We start from the raw sequence: 20,451 nt of genomic DNA, 5'->3' as shown, positions 1-20,451 counted from the left end.
TGCCACTGACAGAACTCTCCGGGTATGTTCAACACAAATATTTTAAACAAAGCATGTACCTGCTGTTACTATCTGAAGCGGCCTCACTCCAAGATGGCTGACTTCATTCCCTCTGCAGACTAGTGTTTGGCAAGACTTTCGATAATGCGGTTTTGTTTGTGTGCAATGACTTGGTAACCGACAATGCTACTATCATATGTTAACATGCTACTTTATCCATTTGCATTTTAACTAATGTTACGATGACCTCTTGAAATAATTAGAACCGGTTAAAAACGGTGTCTGAAAGATCAAATAGTGCCTTTATATCAACCAGGTCCTAGCTGAGTAAGCTCGGGTTGGCTGTTGAAGTGTCTAAAACAAGCATCGAGTAAGCTGTGTCATAATTACAAATAAATAGTTTAGTTTGCCCTTTTTAATATCACTCAGTCCTCCGTAGATGAAAACACCAGTACAGAGAGCCAATGAGGCACCTCGAACCTAAAGATAATCATCAAGTCAGCATGAGTTGAGTTATTTTTGGATGCAGGATAGAAAGGTTGACTTTGTAAAACCCGTGTACACATTTATTAGTGCACAGTCGATGCTAGCCTAAGGACATGACCCTAAAGACAAACGCTGAAAGAATAGTGTGTCATTAAGTACATGCTCCAAGCCAGGTATAGGACAGCTGGAGAAGTTATCTTCAAACATTGGTCATATCTCTCAACTTGTTATGTCCAAAGGGAGGATGAATCCTGCTCTTTGTAGGGGGATATTGCATTAAAATCAATGGAAATGAACACTTTTTGGGAGCGTGAGAAAGGCTTGCAGGGCAGGCGACCCCACTGAGATCTTTGGGGAAGCATTTGGCTTGTTGAGCGGGGAGAAATATTTCAAGGTGGATGACACCCTCTGGGAGGGACAGTTAAAATGTACTTATTGAAAACTGACAGTGTGCAGCTATCACCGTCACCCCAAGCATCACCCCAATTTGCCTCCTTTGACCATGACGATAGTTTCCATGTTTTCCTTTTAGCTATCGCCTGTGTCTTGCTCAGGGCAGGCTGCTGCCCCCTATGAATTGCCCTACTGTACACCGTGGCTTGCTGTTTCCCATGACATTTTGCCACCAGCCTGCAAGTTGATTTACACCATGAGTCTATTGAGCCCTTGTGTGCATCACTGGACCCAGATGCAAGGGACAGATTGAAGATAGATTTGATCGCCAGATTGATGATGCCCACTGCCTCTGAAAGCAGCGTAGGGGGGGGGCATGCATCCAGAGGAGACCCTGATTTACATTTCAGGATGACTTCCCTGGACTGTTCCAAAGAAATGGGCTCAAACTGAGTAAGCCTATTGCTGAGCCTGGATGGAGCAAGGAGACCAACAGATTGGGGAATCTCTGACAGGGCCGGGAAGTGTTCTCTGAATATATAACATTTAGGTTTCAAAGTACGTGGCCAGCCCATTGCAGAGCTCTTGGGAGGGAACGATAGCTATTTGGCAGGTCATCTGTGAATTAGAAGACTTCATGATTTGGAAGATAGAATGGGAACTATGCTCGGCAGACTTGATTTTCTTTGTGAAGAACAGGCTCTGGTCTTGTTTAACGGAGCTTAATTAATTGGCTTACTTACTGCCAGAGTGATCAGCAAATTGCATGCTCTGTTTCCAAATATTTGAACATCAGGCTGCTGAGAGCTCCACAGAAGGCACAGAAGTGGCTCACAGTCAACAGGGGCTGGTATAGACCTTCTGCTCCTACATCCCAGTATTTGCTTTGTGTTTGTCTCTGGTTATTTTGAGAACATTCTACCCGTCTGTATACTTAGAGCATATTACCTTTCTAATTCAGGCTATTCCAGCTGTTGAAGGCCCTGTGGCTCTAGCCTATTACTAATTCAGCGGGCTTTACCAACCGTTATATCCCTGGCAGCAAGTCTTCATGCTATATTATTGGACTCTACATGTAAAAATTGCCCTCGGATTGCAAGCTTAATTTGTGGCAAGACAGGGGAGCCCACAACAGAGCACTGTTTTGAACATCAAGGTGGCAGGAGCCAGTGGAGAGAAATTGGAGAAAGTAATCCCTTTTCATGTGCCAGTAGCAGTATAACTGAGTATTCCTTCACATCCATTCTGCCTTCTTATTGTTGGGAGTCCTGTAAGACGGTTCAAGTTGTTGTAATGGTGTAAAGTTTGTCGATGGGATTGATTTTGACTCGTTCACAGAGGGATAACAAGAGCCAGTTCAAAATAGCCACCGAGGATCCTGGTGCGGAGTTGAATGCATTGGAGTCGAATCAGATGACAGACTGGAAATTGGAGGAACCTGCAGCAAGGATATCATCTTATTCTGTGATCAGGGGGGTGTTGATAGCCTCAAATAGCATACAGACTTCTGAAAGGGCATGAAACCCATTCTCAAAGTGGAAACTGTCCCTGAGGGATAATTCTCACTCTGCGAATTTCAGCTGCAGGCATTAGCAGTGGCGGCTGGTGAGATTTTAAAGTGGTGGGGCTGAAAATTTTTGGTGTCGAATGGCGCGCGAGCGAGCGCAGCGAGCGAGCCCGTACCACCTACGGAGGGTTCGGGGGGGTTCCCCCCCCCCGAGAAAATTTTGAAAAATTTGCAGCCAAATGGTGGATTTTCAAGACTTTCGGAAGCCATTGTGCTTAACAGAAACAGGCCACTGCCTCCCCTAAAACTATCATCAGTTCCAAGGCCTCATGAATAAACCATTCTAAATTGCAATAAACCACAATTAATTTTAACAATGTTGCATAAATAGGTTGGATCTGTCTACTGACCAAGTGGCTACTTGAGATAAAATTGCATTCAAGGTAGCCCATCAGAGTAAAATGCCTTCTTTTTCCATATAGAATTGAATCTCATATTGGTTAGTGTTCATTTTTTGGAACTCAATAGCATGCATAAAGGCACCATGTATAAACAAAAAACACATAAGCATACAGAGATAAAATATATACATGCATGCAACACATAAAATGTTTCCCCTACCTGTGCTTGTCTGTTTCCTTTATGAATCATTTGTTCAAAGCCAAGTACACAGGAGGTGAATGAAATCTTCATATGATATAATTGGCTACAGATAGAAATATTCATTTGAAGAAAAAAATAATCCAATCTTATAGACTGTCAACCAAACTTTGAGCCGGCTAGCTTTACAGTTGAAAGACGAAACGTAAATATCCCTCACCCCAAAGCCAATTGTTCAAACAGTAATTTAGAATGCTTTATATAGATTTACATTTAAACAATCAAGCATGGTAAAATCCTTTCAAAAAAAATTATAAGGAGCAGGAAGATGACCAAAACCTTTGTGTAGAGAAGGTTTAATAGTACAAGAAGTATGTTTTATATACTTTAAATTTAAATACTTTGTACATCACTGCTAAAGTGTCTGGTGAACCAGTACTTAAAAAAACTTGTATATTTACATGAAATATGCATTGGTGCATGGAAGAAACATAACTTTCTCAAAGTTGTATGGGTTCACACATTTATATTATTTTACACCCATGAGGCCACCAACAAAATATTACTAGTAGATAACTCTATATGTTCCAACAAGAAAACAAACATGGTTATATCATTTATGAAAGTGAAATGAGCCAACATTCAGACTCCTTGCATGCAAATATGTGCTCCCTTACAGATGTTGCATCACTGCAGATGGCAATTCGCATCAGATTCTGCTAAAGTAATGGAGTTGATGAACATGAAGTGCTGCCGCCTTAAAATAATTGATTTTTTTATGGTGTGTTGAGTATTAAGTAAGAGGTAATGAGTCATGAGTAGATCTAAAGATATGCAATTGTGTCAAATCTAGTATGCTCTTCAGTTCAGAAATGAACCCTATCATTATAAATGAAGTAATATTATTAACAAATCCACTCAGTATCAGTCCATGATGGTCAGTGGTAGAGATCGTTAAAAAAAAATACGTCCAGGATTCTACAGGCCTCTACCACACAGCAACACTACAGTGTATCAGTTTGCAATTAGGAAAAGAGCAAACAAACTACAGCTTCATCTAACGAATAGCCAGAAGACAATTGTTATTCCTAAAGGGCACTGCATTACAGCAAAAGTTTGTAAAACGAGACTGTATTCAGGACTGACTATAATACCTGGATCAGGACTGATTATAAAGATGAAACCAATAAACAATATCCTGAAATTCTTACAAGACTGACTGTAGCCCAGTATGCACCATCTTTAAGCATGTAATGGAAGGAGCATGGTATCAGTGTGTCAGGCTATAGTTTGAAAGTTAATGCAAAGCTTGCCAGAGAGTAGGATATTCACAAAACTGGGTCATGTTTGCTGGGGAACTTTGTAAAAAGGTTGAGAGAGAGATGCATTAACTAATACCCTGAAACAACACTAAGCTAATGTGGCTTTATAATGATATGTCTGAATTACTCTCAAGTCATGCAAGGTACTGAAACATAAATTTAACACTTGGTGCATTTGCTTTCATAGGTTCCTGGACCTGCAGTATACTTGAATGGCTGCTTGCAATACAAAGAAGTAAACAAAAACTATATTTGTTAGCACCAATGATTCACAGCACCACATGCATTTCTATGGTTTCTATTTGTACAGAAAGTTTGCACGCCGTTCTTTAATGTGAGCAAACCTTTCAATCGTTCTCTTGTTAAAATCTGGAATCTGATTTATTAGTTCTTTTTCCATTGACAGCATGGCCAATGCATTAAGTCGAGCTTGGGTCATTGTGTTCCTTAAAAATGTTTTTATCCTTTTCAGTGTGGAAAAGCATCTTTCAGCCTCAGATGTTGTCATAGGTGTCGTAATGACAATTCTCAGCAATTTAAGAGTCTCACAAAAAGAAGTATGCAAGTTGTTTTGACATAAGAATATATATAAAGCCATGGCACCACCGGTAGCCTGCTGAAAGTCCTGTCTTCCATACAGGATTGATAGTTCAGTGCGCAATCGTGACTTAATTAGCATTGGATATGCCTCCACTGTTTCATTAAGTGCGGCAGTAGGAAAATTTTTGCTATGTTTTTGAAACAGGCCACTATCCAGTAGTGTTGCACTGACTAGATGCCTTGTAAATGCAAAGCGCTCCTTGGCATGCACCACAATAATGTCGCATACTTCCTTTCCTTCCTGATTCAAGGTGTTTATCTGTAGTTTGCGGTTTGCAAATCGAGAATCATCTGGCAATTCAGAGTCCAAATTATCAATGGATTCTCGTACTTTGTTGATGCTGATCATAAAGGCTGAAGTGTTTTTTTGGGCAGATACAGTATCAATGTCTCGTTTTTGTAATTGCTCATACAACAAATTGACGTGTGGCATTATATCGTGGAACAAATAAAGAAAAAATAGAAACTCCCTGTCTTCCAGAGTCCTGGTAAAGCCCTTAGCTTCACACACCGAAGTGGAATCAAATGTATGGTCTTCTGTAATAGATTTCATGCATTCTAAAAGGTCACCCCTGTGTTCGTGAATTATATTGACAGCTCGGATGTTGAAGTTCCAGCGAGTTGCAGACCCTCTCGGTATTCTTTTTGCCACTATCTGTTGAAGCACTTCAGTCCGTTTTGGCGAACGGGAAAAAAAAGCAGTAATACCACCCAACTCTTTAAAGAAAATTCTGCATCTGGTTATTTTTGAAGCAGCCTGTTCCATGATTAGATTTAGTTGGTGGGCATAGCAATGAACATAGTGCGCATTTGGATAGATGTCTCTGATCTTTTTTTGAACTCCACCAGAGGCACCACGCATGACACTGGCACCATCATAGCTCTGAGCAATTAGCTTCTCTTTACCACTGTGCTCTGGGAAAATATGTTCAAGTTCATTAAGAATAGATGCTGAAATTGTATCTGCAGTTGAATCTTTAAGATTCGAAAAGCACCAAAATCTTTCTACTACCTTGGAATTGCCATCAATGTAGCGGAAAACAAGTACTGACTGCGTCTTGGTAGAGACATCAGTTGTATCATCGGCCTGGATAGCTACGTAATCAGTGCTTCTTATTTGCTGTACAATAGTTTCTTTTGTTACCTCCAGCATACAGTCAAGCAACTCATTCTGGATTGTCTTGGAAGTGCCTTTAAATACAGTTGCACTTTTTAAGTGCGCTTCCATTGCACTGTCTATACTGGACACAAAATCAACCAGCCCTTTGAAGACGCCAGGATTTTGGGAATGTTCAGTTTCATCGTGGCCGCGCAATGCCAATTCAAAAGCGCCACAAAATTTTACACAGTCAATCAGTTTGGATAATATATAACGATTCTTATCAACCTCCTCATTGTGTTTGATTACCCCCTTGCGGTAGGCTTCATTTAACTGTAGTGCAATATTTGATTTTCCAAACAAAGACAACTTTAATACATTGGTCAAGTGGGCTTCACTGGAATCATGCCTCTTTATTTTTTCTGCCAGATGTTTAAGGTCAGTAACTCCTGTTTTAGTCCAGCTAACTTCACCCCCAAAGAGCAAGCAGGGGAAACAGAACAAGGCATTCTTAGAAGAGCTGGCAGTTAACCACTCCATTTTATCAAACCAGCTCCGTGTAAATCTACGTGTGTAACCCTTGCCCCGGTCTTTTGTAGACTGTTCAATGTTTATTTCAGGTTTATCAGGCCCAAGTCCTTTCACCCGAAGTTTATCTTCGTGTGTCATTCCCAAAAATGGTTTTGTGAGTAAACTGTCAACTGTGTTCATTTTGACAAACAATAAAATGAACAGTTCAAAGAAAGCCTAAACTAGATTATAGATGTATCACCTAACAGAGGACACCCACTTTCCTTGTGCTTATCAAACTATCTCTTGATTTCCTGTTGGTGCCTGTAGAAAACCTTTCTGCCGGTTTCCTCTCTGCTGCCTGACCTGTAGTTTCTTTTGATAAACTATCTGTTGATTTCCTCCCTGGTGCTTGTCAAGCTATCTGTTGATTTTCTCTGGTACCTGTTGAAAAGCTTTCTGCTGGTTTCCTCTCTGCTGCCTGTAGTTTCTTTGATAAACTATCTGTTGATTTCCTCTGCCAGGTGCTTGTCGAACTATCTGTTGATTTCCTCCCTGGTGCTTGACAAGCTATCTGTTGATTTTCTCTGGTACCTGTTGAAAAGCTTTCTGCTGGTTTCCTCTCTGCTGCCGGTAGTTTCTTTGATAAACTATCTGTTGATTTCCTCTGCCAGGTGCTTGTCGAACTATCTGTTGATTTCCTCCCTGGTGCTTGTCAAGCTATCTGTTTTTCTCTGGTGCCTGTTGAAAAGCTTTCTGCTGATTTCCACTCTGCTGCCTGTAGTTTCTTTGATAAACTATCTGTTGTTTTCCTCTGCCTGGTGCTTGTCGAACTATCTGTTGATTTCCTCCCTGGTGCTTGTCAAACTATCTGTTGATTTTCTCTGGTGCCTGTTGAAAAGCCTTCTGCTGGTTTACTCTCCGCTGCCTGTTAAACTATCTGCTGATTTCCTCCCTGGTGCCTGTGAAAAGGTAAAAAGGACGTAAGCTTTGAGAATAGGGTCCACTGGATACACAGCAGAAACCACTGAACAGCTTGAACAATTTGAAAGCAGCTGTTAATTTCACATTTGCATCAAAACCAGATGCCTCAACGCCACAGGGACTGCGGTGTGTAGGTTTCTCAGTAATATAGGGTTAAATGCATTCTTATAGGTTTCATGTACATTGACGTTGGGGTCTGTGGTGGAAGCATATGAAATAATATAGGCAGTCACGGAGTAGTGCTCTGTGGCACTTCTCCTGAGACATGGTGGACCTACACCACAATTGAAACCTACAGTCCTGTATATACTCAGACGGTGAAAAAACAGTTGAAAACAGGAATATCCTGGGGGCGCAGGCATGCTTAATGCACCTTGCATGAGGCCTCTTTAGGTTTCATTACATCAGTGTACTGCAGTCACATACTAAAGTATATTCAACAATTTCCATGTCATCACATTCAATACTGCTTTAAAGCTGTCTGGATCATTTTCAGTAGTAGCTTCTTCCCTATCGTGTTTTCCATTAACATACACCTATCACAAAATGAACAGTTTCACTAAGTTAAAAACCATGGCCTAGATGTATCAAGCAGTTTGCAATTCGCAAATGCCGGAATTCGCAGAATTCTGGCGTTTGTGAACCGCAAACGATCTTTTTGCACGTTTTGGCATGCAACAACAATTCGCACAATAAGGAATCACAAAAATGTGCGATTCCTTATTTTGCTTTAGCATTTAAGGAATCGCAATTTTGTGATTCCTTAAATGCTATGTATGTAGCATTTTGGACTTGCGAATTTAGGTCAAGAAATCGCAAATTACCACCAACTTGTAGTGCTAAAAATGCACAATTTGGCATTTGTGAAGGTGGCATGAGGTGCACATACATGCTCATCAGCATGCTTCCAGAAATCCAACTTATGTACGTTTAGACAGAGACCGTCCAACTCTTTCAACAGGAACTGCAATGAGGCTCAAGCACAACACCTTAAATAACATCAAACCTATCTATCTAATCTTTTAATACACCCAGCACATGCCCTGCCACCTGTAGTTTGGAGATTAGTGGGCCTTTTCTGAGCGCAGTTTAGTTGGAAGAAGGGATGCTACTGTAGAGATATGCAGTGAGACAATACATAAAAGGCAACATGCAAACACATGTGGTCGTCAATGGATGCTCTGATGGCTGTTAAGAGGAATACATAGTTAAAGAGACTGTTGGCTGACTGTATGTGCATATTAGGGTGGATCGGTGTTAATCACATAAGTAGCTTGATGCACATGCGAACATATGGGTGAACACCCGTGTGTTAGAGGATGGATCAATGCGCAGGTAAGAGTGGATGGATATGTGCTTGGTTGAAGGTGGTTCAGGGATTAATAGGTATGGGTGGATATACAACTTTACGCAGATCCATGTGGATAACTGAGCAGGATAAGTGTGCGTTCAAGGGTGGTTGGGCCAAAGATTAAGTGAGTGCATAGCTGGGGGCATGGGTAAGGGTAGGATGCGTGGATGTAATTGCATAGGTGAATGGAGGAATGCATAAGAATGGGAGTGGATGCCTCCAACAACATTTAAATTAAATGAGTAATGGTTTGCTCGTGACATTCTAAACATTAAAAATTGGGACCAAAAGAGGATTAGTATTGAATTAGTATAGTGAAACATGCAAGTAGATTTTAAGTAATGGATAAGTTAGTCAGTTATTTGGAATGATTGCACGCAGAAGGGTAGATGAGGAAAAAAGGTTTGTATTTACAGCACAGGTTCACAAAATGGAAACTCATCGAAAATCATGTAGGTGTGCAATAAGTGGTCTTAAAACAGGCACAACAATGAAATAGCAATTGATTCATAAAATATAGTAGCATGCCTTAGGGAACATGTGTGGATTTGCATTTTAATAGTACATAAGCTTGTATGCAAGTGAACATACTTTTTCAGTATAATAAAAGAGCTTTCCTTGCCTACTCAAACAACTGTGACCCCCATAAGCATAACCTGTTCTAGGCCCAGTTTAGTCAGAACCCCTATGTCAGCCTATTAATATCTGAAGTGTAGGGTGCAATTATTGAATTAATCTCAGCCAAATGTAACTACCCAGGGACGAATTCTAGTCTATTGCTTACTGTTCCAATACACACAGCAAGCCCCCTATGCAAATCAGTATAGGCCACACCACAAAAAAGGGACCACTAAAACAACGAGGCCTGCTATGTTTTTCTGTGTTGTCGAGGTAGGTGGTGACTTTGCAGCAGGTCATTCTTCATGCAGGCAACAGACAATAGGTTTGCTTCCCTGCAGGATTCTCAGGATTTCCAGCACAGGGAGCACACATGCCTCCCCCCCTCTTCCTGCACCGCATCCTATCCCAGATCTGTGTCCCTTCCCACCAGTTGTCTTTGTCAGCCTCAACAATTTCATCACCTTACCCCTACCCCTGTCTCATACATCTCAGGTGGTGTTGGCCCTTGCCTCTTGTGTAGACATGCTGTGCAGGAGTAAGTGGTGTGGGTCACCTTACTGTCAGGTCTGGAAGAGGTGGGCAGGAATGAATTCCTTCAAACCCAGGAGAGGCAGGAGAGCACCATATGCATGTTGGGAGACTGACTTGATTTTTGCTTCACCTTTGGCTTGTTTGAAACTTTAGAATCTGGATTTTGTATGTGAACATTCCGGAATTATGCTTTGGATCAAGTTTTATGGGCATTTCTAGTACTCTTTCCTGGAGCCAGGCAGTGTTTTTTACTTTTAACGTTTGTACAGACACAGGACCCCCATCAACACCATCTCATATTCACTCCACAAATCACTTTCCTATCATTAAGTATTGTTTTTTTAAAAATAATTCTGCACCATAGGAGTAAGTTGTGCTGTCCCTTGTGAGCGTCCCGCTTGAGCATGCCTGTTGATTAAAGTTCTAAGTGTTGGTTGGAATTTAGATTGGATATGACCATATATTTTGCTGACATCTCAACATTTTCTACACATGTCTTAACACCACTATACAACACAAGGTAGATGGTAGGGTTTGGCCCACATAGATGGAAGAATCATTATGTCCCTGTAAATGCATGTTGATAGAGATTCAACAGGAATACTTCACACGGCCCAACTGAACGAGCATTAAATGCCACGGAAGGAACCAAAAACACTGCTATTAAAAAAGAGCCACAAAACTTGGCAGCTAAAACATTATGTACTCTGCATAAACAAATCCTCGAGCATCCAGACCGAGGGCGCCTGTAATTCTCTTTCCAAGTGACCTATTAGCAACATGCCGATAATATAATTCAATTTCGAGTGAGCACTGAGCAGCATTTGTTTCCTATTAATTTATACTATTGCCAATTTGCCAATGCTCGTATACAATGCAGCCCTGTGCATTCCTTCCCGGGTGCTGGCCCCCACAAGTATTTTTATATTTATATATATGATTCATGCTTGTTTGCAATTGCATGTAGATATTCTGTTAAAGAAAAGTGCACAGTGCACTGCATGGCAATCTTTTCCTAGCCAGACCCTGCATACCATATTATTCTATGTGCATGTCCCCATGTTTCTGTTACAAGAAATATTTTTTAGTAAAGTGCTTAGATACTTCTCGGATCCAGGTTCATGCCATTAATCAAATATGTACACTAACTGAGCACCCCTGGAATATTTCTCACTCTTTCAGACTGTGGCCTGGTCCTGACCACTGGACCGAACTCTACACTGCACATCTGGGAGCCATGCAGGTGCCGCATGAGTGGATATGAGACTATGAGAGAGACTTCTCCGTCTTGCATTGGCCACCATTCGAACAATGAACAATTAGCTTGAAACGTGGAAGAAGTTAATAATTTTGAAAGCAAATATGCAAACAATTGATGGAGCTGCCAGAGACAGGGGCAGCTTCGTACTACTAGGCCCTTTTCAGATGTGTTCAAACAATGATGCATTCACCCAAACTTGAGACACACAAGACATTCAAATGTCACAGATAGGCACACTAAACACTTGGAAATGTCCCTCATAAGCAAACTGAAAACCCGTAAATGTTAGATATAAGCAAACTACAAACTTGGAAACGTCAGGCATAAGCAGTAAAGCAGACTAAAAATTTGGCAGATGCGCATAATTATTGTCAATGCCACTGATGCCCTTGTGTAATATATACCCATACACTTGGATTTTGAGAATAGCTCAAAGAAGTAAAGTTACTCAAAAAGGGAAGAGTAAATTATATATGGAAATAATTCACAAGTGTAAGTTACATTTGCCTGTCTGTGACCTCACATTCCTCCTGCAAGAATAAACCTTTAGGAACCAGAAAGATACAGAGGACGCTTCTGTGCTCCACAGGAATGGAAAGTAGATCAACACAATTCAAGGAGGCTATTCAACATACAGGGGAGGGGTGGTAGACATAAGTTGACCTCTTTGTCACATGGCTGTATATTGAGGACAGCATGCCTAATGTATAGGGAGAGGTCAGGCCTGTCGCCTAGTTTGAACAGGTAAGAATCTAAGCCTCCACTCTGCCATTCGCAAGGCTCTGCGGATGTTGAGCAGCAATTCCTCCTTGATTCTCGGGGATTTTTTTTTTCTTGGACCAATTATTGCTGAAACGAAGTCCCAGACCTACCCTAATAATGGAATTCCATGTATCAGCTGATTGGGACAAGTTTTCACCCCTCTCTTCCACTACTTAACGTAATGGCTTAGTTCATGAAGCACCAGCCCACGCTCACATTAATATTTCAGAAGGCAATAACGCATGGTGCCAGGGGAGACTTCACCAGGAATCCTGGTGAAGTCTCCCCTGGCACCATGCATTATTGCCTTCTGAAATATTAATGTGAGCGAAGCAGCACAAAATCAAATTTGAGAGTTCGGAGTAGTTACTGATATCAGGGCTGATTAAAAGGTACATTCTCTCCTGTTGCAGAAAGCTGATTACATCTTGTCTTTTTTGACTTACCTAACATACATTGGGATTCTTGCATATTCTCGAAAAACACATACTACAGCAGGCCCACGTCGTTTTAATGAAGAAACATATTCTATTTGGCTTTGCCACAACAGTCACTGTTGTGGCGAAGCCAAATAGAATATGTTTCTTCATTAAAACAACGCAGTTCAGCGCACGTTTTCCCAGCTAACGCGATGGGCTCGACTCTTGCAAATCTCGGTCCACCACTATTGCTTATTAGAGAGCAGACGCCAGGCATATTATTTTTATCAAAATCTATTTCCGAACTGCATACATTTCTAAAATTTAATTTCACAGGCTACTATGGGAGAAAGTTGACAGGCTTTGAAATTATTCTGTACAAAGACAGAACACAGAAGGCCTAAACTGCTCAGTTTTCATTTTTGTATTTAAATATACATGTGCCTGGTTTGTGCCAAATTTCACGGACGAAAAGCGCTGCCAGCTCACAGATTCCATAGCCACACGCAGGTTGGTTCTTGCCAGGAAGTTCATACACCCTTGGGAAGAGCTGTGCCTCAGGCTTACCGACCGACCCAGGCAGGGGGTTCTGGTAACATTAACAAAGTCAATTCATAGCACGACGCATACCATACGGATATGTTCTGGGGAAATAACGTCATCACTGAATGGCTGCATGTTTAATTTTATGAGAAGGAGTGCGGTTGTAGCGCGGCCGCCTGCCTTGTTTTCATACATAAATAATAACTTCCATTAACAAAGTCATTCAATTCATCATAGCACCACCCCACATCACTGTTGTGGCGAAGCCAAATAGAATAAGGTTTCTTCATTAAAACGACGCAGTTCTGCGCACGTTTTCCCAGCTAATGCGATGGTCTCGACTCTCGATGCAGGTAACACTAGAAACTTCCTAGTGTTCATTTTCAAGTCAAGTAGTAGCCTGGGAGATCAATGGGTACTCAACCCAACTCCAACAGCGGCAGCCATGTTACAACTTAGAGTCAGAGAATAAAAATCCATTCACACCACAGAGAACGGTCCGGTAGGCCCTACCTGCCCGAGTTCACACACGTCTCACTCTCGGTCCTCCTGACAGCAACCTCCTGACCTGCAACCAAATGGATGGATGGTGGACTAGGCTGGCTGCTGCTACAGAGCACGACCGGTCCGCTTTCTTTTTTCAAAGGCCCCGACCTTGACTCACTAGTCTCCACCGCTCCTGACACGACACAGTCCGTCCCGAAAATGGCGGCTGCTGCTACATGCGCGGGAAGAACTACTCCGAGTCTGCGCAGAGGGTCCTATCCACTCGTCACAGGGTGGTTCTCACCACGCCCTGTGACGAGTTGGGAGGGGGTGGGGGTGAATCTCACACTCTCCTGTCTCCTCCACTCTGATTGACGTGGAGATGTTAGCAATCCCGGGCTTGTGTAAAAAACGCCCGGGGCTAACTTAATCTCCACGCCATCAGGGGGTGGAGACTGGGCCTCCAGGCTATGTCTTTGCCTGCTGATGGCGTCACAGCCTTCAGGGCTGTGAGGTTCTCAGCCGGCAAAGACATAGCAGGTGGTGCAGCGCGGGGGTATTGACAGTGGGAGGCAGCAGACTGACGACAGTGCCCCATGTTAAAGTTTGCGGCGATGTGTTCTTCTTCTTTGCGTTTTTTTATTTTCTTAATAAAAAAGAAACGTACTGGTATTTATTTTTTTGTTTAAATCAAAGGAAACTTGTTAAATTAATTAACTGGGAAATTACCTGGGGCGGAGCCCCGACGCCCACACAGAGAAACCGCCACTGGGCATTAGGGGAGGAGATAGAAGCGTGTGGGACCGCTGTGTGCGCTCCCTGACGTCCCTTTTCATTGTGCTCATTTTTAGGTCTGCCTTAGCGCAGCTGCCACACGACATAATGTAATGAACCTAAAAAGAGCTTTCTAGGAGTACTACAGGGAGGGGCTCCGCCTACTTGATGGTAGCCACCATTACATGTTTTGATTGGTCAGAAGTGTGCTTCCATAGACAAAAATGCTTCCCTTCCACACAACTGCATTTATTTTCTTCATTTATCTAGATGCCTGAGCTAGCATCTGCTTGGCTGGCTGAGCCTGAATTGTCAGGGGCACACACACATCACATTATAATGCTGTTAAAGTGTCCTAAATAACTTGATCATTTACTGTGTTTCCTTCTCTCTGGCAACAGCAGCGAATGGACGAATGCAGTCATGATACATGTACTGCAGTCCCAGCTGACTCCCCTCCCATCCTTAACTTTAGACTTCAGAGTGCAGTTTTGTGTTTGAGAGCAGTATGCCCAGGACTACACAAAACTAAATGGAATTTTGGTCTGGCTTGATAGTGCAATTGTCGTTTGGCATTATGTGATCAATCATCAACAGGAAAGAGCTTTCAAAGTACTACTGAGAGAGGGACCTAGGCTCCAACCACATATTGGTTACCATGAGTACAGGATTTGATTAGGTCGAATGTGTGTGTTTCCACTAAAAAGGCAGTATCTACTGCACATTTAGGGGCATAATCAATGGGGTTTATCTCCGCTTTTTCAGCTTTAAAAGCAGAGAAAGCGGAGATAAAATGATCTCCCTATTACCTAGCTGTCGCTAACACCAGTTAGCGACAGCTAGTAGGAGATAGCGACCATCTTGGGCCCCACTTTGCATGTCAGTGATATTTATCACTAATGACATGCAAAGTGGGCGTGCCAAGATGTTAGCGACTGGAAACAGTCGCTAACATCGCTATCTCCTATTACCAACTTTTGGAGATATTCGCGCTAAGCGCGAATATCTCCAAAAGGTAACACCTGCCCTGAGCAGTTCTTAGCCATGTTATCCAATGGGAGGTGGATAACATGGCTAAGAGCATTAGCTCGGTAATGCATGAATATCGCTGACTTTTCAGCAATATTCATGCATTGCGGCGATTTTTATCGCATTTGCGATAAACATTGGTAATACCAAGGTTTATTTGCGATAAAAATCGCTGCAGCTTAGAGGTAAATTTTTGTCTCTAACCAAGCAATAGCGATAATTATCGCTATTGCTTGGTAATATGCCCCTTAGTCTTGTGGCATAGCATATACTTTTCCCATTTCTGTCCCAGTTACCATTGTCTCGGTGAGAGACATTGGCTACCATGGCTGCATTTTTTGAATGCAGCATTGGATGTCAGCTGTCTCTTGTAGTCCTTCATCCCCTGATTCATAGTCATTCTCAAGAATGTACATAATCTTGCCCTCATTAATTTTAATAAAGCCAATGTTCGTCAAATCTTTGCAAATGTGCGTTATGAGCTGTGTCAGATTGCTACGTCTGATCCTTAATTGATCTTGCTGTTACTATTGAAATATAAACATTTCAGTAGCAAAACTAGCACTGCAACACCAACATATTATTTTACTTCTCACTCTCCTCCTCTCTAACTTGACATAAGTCCATGCCCCTGGAAGAAACCCCATCATGATCCTCAGCCGTTCAGAAAGACCAATGCATCCAGCTAAACTGATACTCTTATCACCTAAACACAATTAAGGTTTACCTTCAATATACAGCTAAACCAGCAAACTTGGTAGAAGCTCACCACTGCAGTATAAACAAGACTCATAATTTCTAAGGGACCCAGTAACTTAAAGAGGACCTACTGACATTTATTGTTTCCTATGCCTGTATATAAGAAGGGGGACAAGAGCCTACCTGCGAACTACAGACCTATTAGTCTAATCGATTGCTTACAGAAAAATTTCTTTTGAATGGTACTGGTAAAGATCCAGGAATAGATGGAAAAGAATAACATCTTAAGTGCACTTCAAGCAGGCTTCAGAGCCTAAACATCCAAGGGAACTTGCTGCGCTGCGTGGGTTGAAATGGAGAGAGCAGAAATGTGCAATATCTACTATGATATGGTGCACTTCTGCTCCTTCCTTGCACTGGTGCTCTGTGTGCTGACTAGTGCCAATTCAGGCACCCCAGCACTATTGCACAAGTGTGTCAGTGTAATGGGCAGGATTATTTTTGTGCAGGAAGGGTTACCTTCATGCGCAAAAGCAATCGCTAGAGGCGTATTCCTCTTTCTACGTATGTTGCAGAATGCAACACATTTGGAAAGTGGAAATAACAAGGAGAAAAAAATATATTTCTCCCAGTTATGCCTCTCTGTGGTAGTTGCATCACTTTGCTGCAATGCCAGATTTACTGCTGTTGGACGTGACCCTTTTTGCAAGGGTTATCCCCAAATGTTTGCCTTCTTCCTCCTATTTTTTTAAACCTATTTATGTTGGCTCTAGGACTCTGGGCACTTTACCTTTGCTAATCAGTGTTAAAATGCATATGCTAATTGTGTACATTTATATTGGTGATTAGGTTATCTTGATTGGCATATTTGATTTACTGGTTGGTCCCTAGTAAAGTGCACTGTGTGTGCTTAGGGCCTGTAAATCAAATTACATTAGTGGGCATGCAGCACTGGTTGTGCCACCCACAATGTGTAGCCCTATAAACTTGTCTCAGGCCTGCCATTTCAGTGTCTGTGAGTGCAGTTTTAAGCTGTCATGTCGACCTGGCAAGTGCACCCACTTCCCAGGTCCTAACCTTCCCTTTTACTGCATGTAAAGCACCCCTAAGGTAGGCCCAAGGTGGGTACAATGCAACCCCTGCACGCTGCAGTAAATGTGAAAGGTAGAACATGTTCCTGTGTGTTTTACGTGTCCTGATAGTAAAAAACTGGAGCGGAGCTGACTTGCACTTTACAAGTGTAACTTTCAATCGGGAACAGCTAGAGATTTGGAGTTTGGGCTCTCTGAGCTCAGAATTTAAAAATTAATCTTTTAGTAAAGGTGTTTTTTAAAATATGTGTTTGAAAATGCCACTTTTAGAAAGTGGACATTGTCTTGTTTTACCATCCTGTGCCTCTGCCTGCCTGTGGAATCAACATCTGGTTTAGACTGGCAGTGTGCATTCACTCTAGACAGCTTCACAAAGGGAGTTGAGGTGTGCCTGCATGAGTGGCGGAAGGAATTGTCATTGACATTTGAATAGGGCTGGGTCTGTCCTCTCACAATGCTGTCTCCACACCTCTGGAGTATGTCTAGAGCCAAGATCAAGCAGGCACTACAAGGACAATCTTTTGAAGCATGCCTACTTCAAAGGCCAAAAGGGCTATAAGTATTGGACCTAAAGCCCCAGACTTTTAAAACGCTTCTGCTTCAAGAGGAGACTCTGCCAAGGACAAGAGCTGAAGAGCTGTAAGGAGGTGTACTGCCCCTTTTCTGTGGGTTGCTTTGCTGTATTGGCCTGCAGTTGCTGCTTCTGCTTTTGAGAAGAAAATGACTTGCTGTGTATCCTGCTTGTGAAGTTTTTCCAAGGGCTTGTGTGTGCTTGCCTCCTGTTAAGAGGTTTCAGGGTCAGCAAAGACTTCACCTAACGCATCCCTGAACTCCACTTCTGGGAGTTCTGACCTGCTAAGTTGTGTTAATTCCAGTTTCGGGCCCTTGAAGGTTATTCCTTCTGCAAAAAGCTACAAAAGTCTTCAAAATCGATGCTTCACCCTTCCAGTGGTGTTTTTCCGATGCAACACCATCATGCAGGAAAGGTTTTCACGTACTGCTGACATGCAGCCGAAGAAATTGGTGCAGCACCTGTCTGCAGCTGAAGAATCCACCGCAGCCTGAGTTCACCGCACCTTGTTTCCGAACTCCGAGACCCCCGCACTGACTTCGACGTAGGCCCTGCTGTTCAGCTGAAAGAAGCATTACATTGTGGGACTGCGACTGAAAAAATGGACACAGGGCCTGTTTGGCACTGCCTCACCAACCTCCGGCGCATCCAGATTTCCACGCATCGCACCTGTGCACAAGTTTTACACCACATCATCTGAAGACCGGAACCATTTTGGATTTTGCACATCACTTCCTCTTACAGTCCGGATTTGACGCAACACTTCTGCGTGCTGCAGAACTGATGCAATGCCTCCTCAGGGACTCAGGAATTGATGCATCGCTGTGTTTTACAATGCTTCCCTCTTCTGCAACTGTTTTTCTGTGTGTAATTTGATGCTTCCAAAGTACTTTGTGTAAAATCACAAGATCCATAGAGTTCTATTGACAGACTTGCTTCAAACTTTAAAATATCATATTTTGAGTTCTGTATGTTGGATTTTTGTCATTTTTGGTTTTTTAAAGATGCTTTATTTTTCTAAACTGGTTTCCATTTGTAGTGTTTTCACTATGTTACTGTTTGTGTTATGTACAGATACTTTACAAATTGCCTCAGAGATAGGCCTGACTGCTCATGCCATGCTACCAAGGGGGTGAGCAAGGGTTATCTTGGGTGTGTAACCCCCTTACCCTGACTAGAAGGAAGGGTCCCTACGTCGGCAGGCTGCCAAATAGAGACCCCTATTTCTAACAACTGCTTTTTGTAAATCTAGGATTGCATCAAATTCCATGGGTGGATGCAAGGGAACACTAATGCTGCACCCCTGGAACACCTACCCCAATGAAATGTACCACAACATAGCCAAAGCAGCTCCATTGCATTTCATTACAAAGTCATGCACGGCAGCGCAAATCGCCCCTTGGTTAGCTCAGTAAATCTCAGTAAGGACTTGCATTGCCTTCCGACGACTTGTGTCATGCAAAGTCAATGCAAGTCCTTGATGAATATGTCCCTAACCTAACAAACCTGTTTCCATCAATATTTTCAAAATGAATGGCATTTACTAAATTGATTATCCTAATCTGACAGATTTGATTTATTTAAAAAAATATTCCATATGTCCTCTTTTTCTATTCCTCCTTTTGATGTAGAGTAATAGAAGTGGAAAAAAAGAGTACCTCAATCCTATCAATTTTCCTTTCTTTTTGGCCTCCTCTCTTAATAAAAAACAACTAGACACTAACTTCAAATTTCTTTTTTCAGGAATTTTTTTAAGTTCTTGTGCTATATTTTAGCACTCAGACCCAGGATCTGATAGTGTGTCTATAATGTTTTTCATTTTCTTATGCACGTTAGTAGTTTTTTTGAATTTACTTTTTACCAGGACTTATTATTGTCTGCCTGGTCACACCAATTTAGTGTTCGCCAAGCTAGGTGTTCATGAAAAGTACAGAGTATGGTTTTTCTGGATCTGAATGTCGCATAGACAATGAACATAACGTTCAAATTGGATTTTATACTGTAATACTACTGAAGTGGAAGAAAGTTTGTGTATGCCCCCTCCATCTTGGTGAACTAAACATAATTTTAGCATCCTGCCCTTCTCCCTCCCTGCACCATGCCCACCACAGACACGTACACTGCCACACTTTGGAAACATGCAGTCCACCTGAGTATCCATTCTTCAGGCGAAGGAAAATACTTGGGGGCAGATTTACAAAGATTTGATGCAGCGCAATGCAGCAAGGCAACTTGCTGCGCTGAATGAAATGGGGAGGGTAGGAATGCATTATATCTACTCAGATATGGCGCATTCCTCCTCTCCCTTTGCGCTGGAGCACTGCGTGCAGCCCAGCACCAAAGCAGAGACCCACGCGCCATGGTGCAAGGGTGCCTGTGTTACAGGAAGGATTGGTTTTGCGCTAGAAGCAACATCTTCCTACACAAAACAATTCTCTGAGGCATTCCCCTCTATCTATGTGTGCTGCAGAATGCATTCAAAAAGAGAAAATAATGAGGAGAAATAAAAATATTTCTCATTATGCTTCGCCTTGGAATGCAGCAAACACTATGGGTGTATACATGGGAACACTTAGGCGTCACCTATGGAACACCTTCCTAGTACAGAGTAAAGCAAAAGCTGCCTTGCATTGCTCCAGTTTGACTATGCCATGCACAACCACTCAAGGAGGCTTTGCAAAACGTATTAAATCTCATTGAAGCCCTTGCAGTTCATGCCCCGCCTTGCGAGACGCAAGGGCTTCATAAAACTGACTCTGGGTGTCCTGCCATCTACTATGACTCCCTTGCTAGATGCCTGATGCAAAAGACT

The 20,451-nt window shown here is 42.3% G+C and overlaps 1 protein-coding gene across 4 annotated transcripts in view; it reads left to right on the top strand.

Moving 5' to 3' along the window:
- Nucleotides 1–20,451, top strand: part of NOL4 (nucleolar protein 4) — a 713,110-nt gene that overhangs the window by 673,890 nt on the left and 18,769 nt on the right. The gene's annotated exons all lie outside the window — the stretch shown is intronic.

The sequence above is a fragment of the Lissotriton vulgaris genome, chromosome 4_1, assembly GCF_964263255.1.
Source record: "Lissotriton vulgaris chromosome 4_1, aLisVul1.2, whole genome shotgun sequence".
Lineage (NCBI taxonomy): Eukaryota > Metazoa > Chordata > Amphibia > Caudata > Salamandridae > Lissotriton > Lissotriton vulgaris.
Note: the sequence above shows the minus strand (reverse complement) of the source record. Positions and strands in the feature narration are given on the sequence as shown.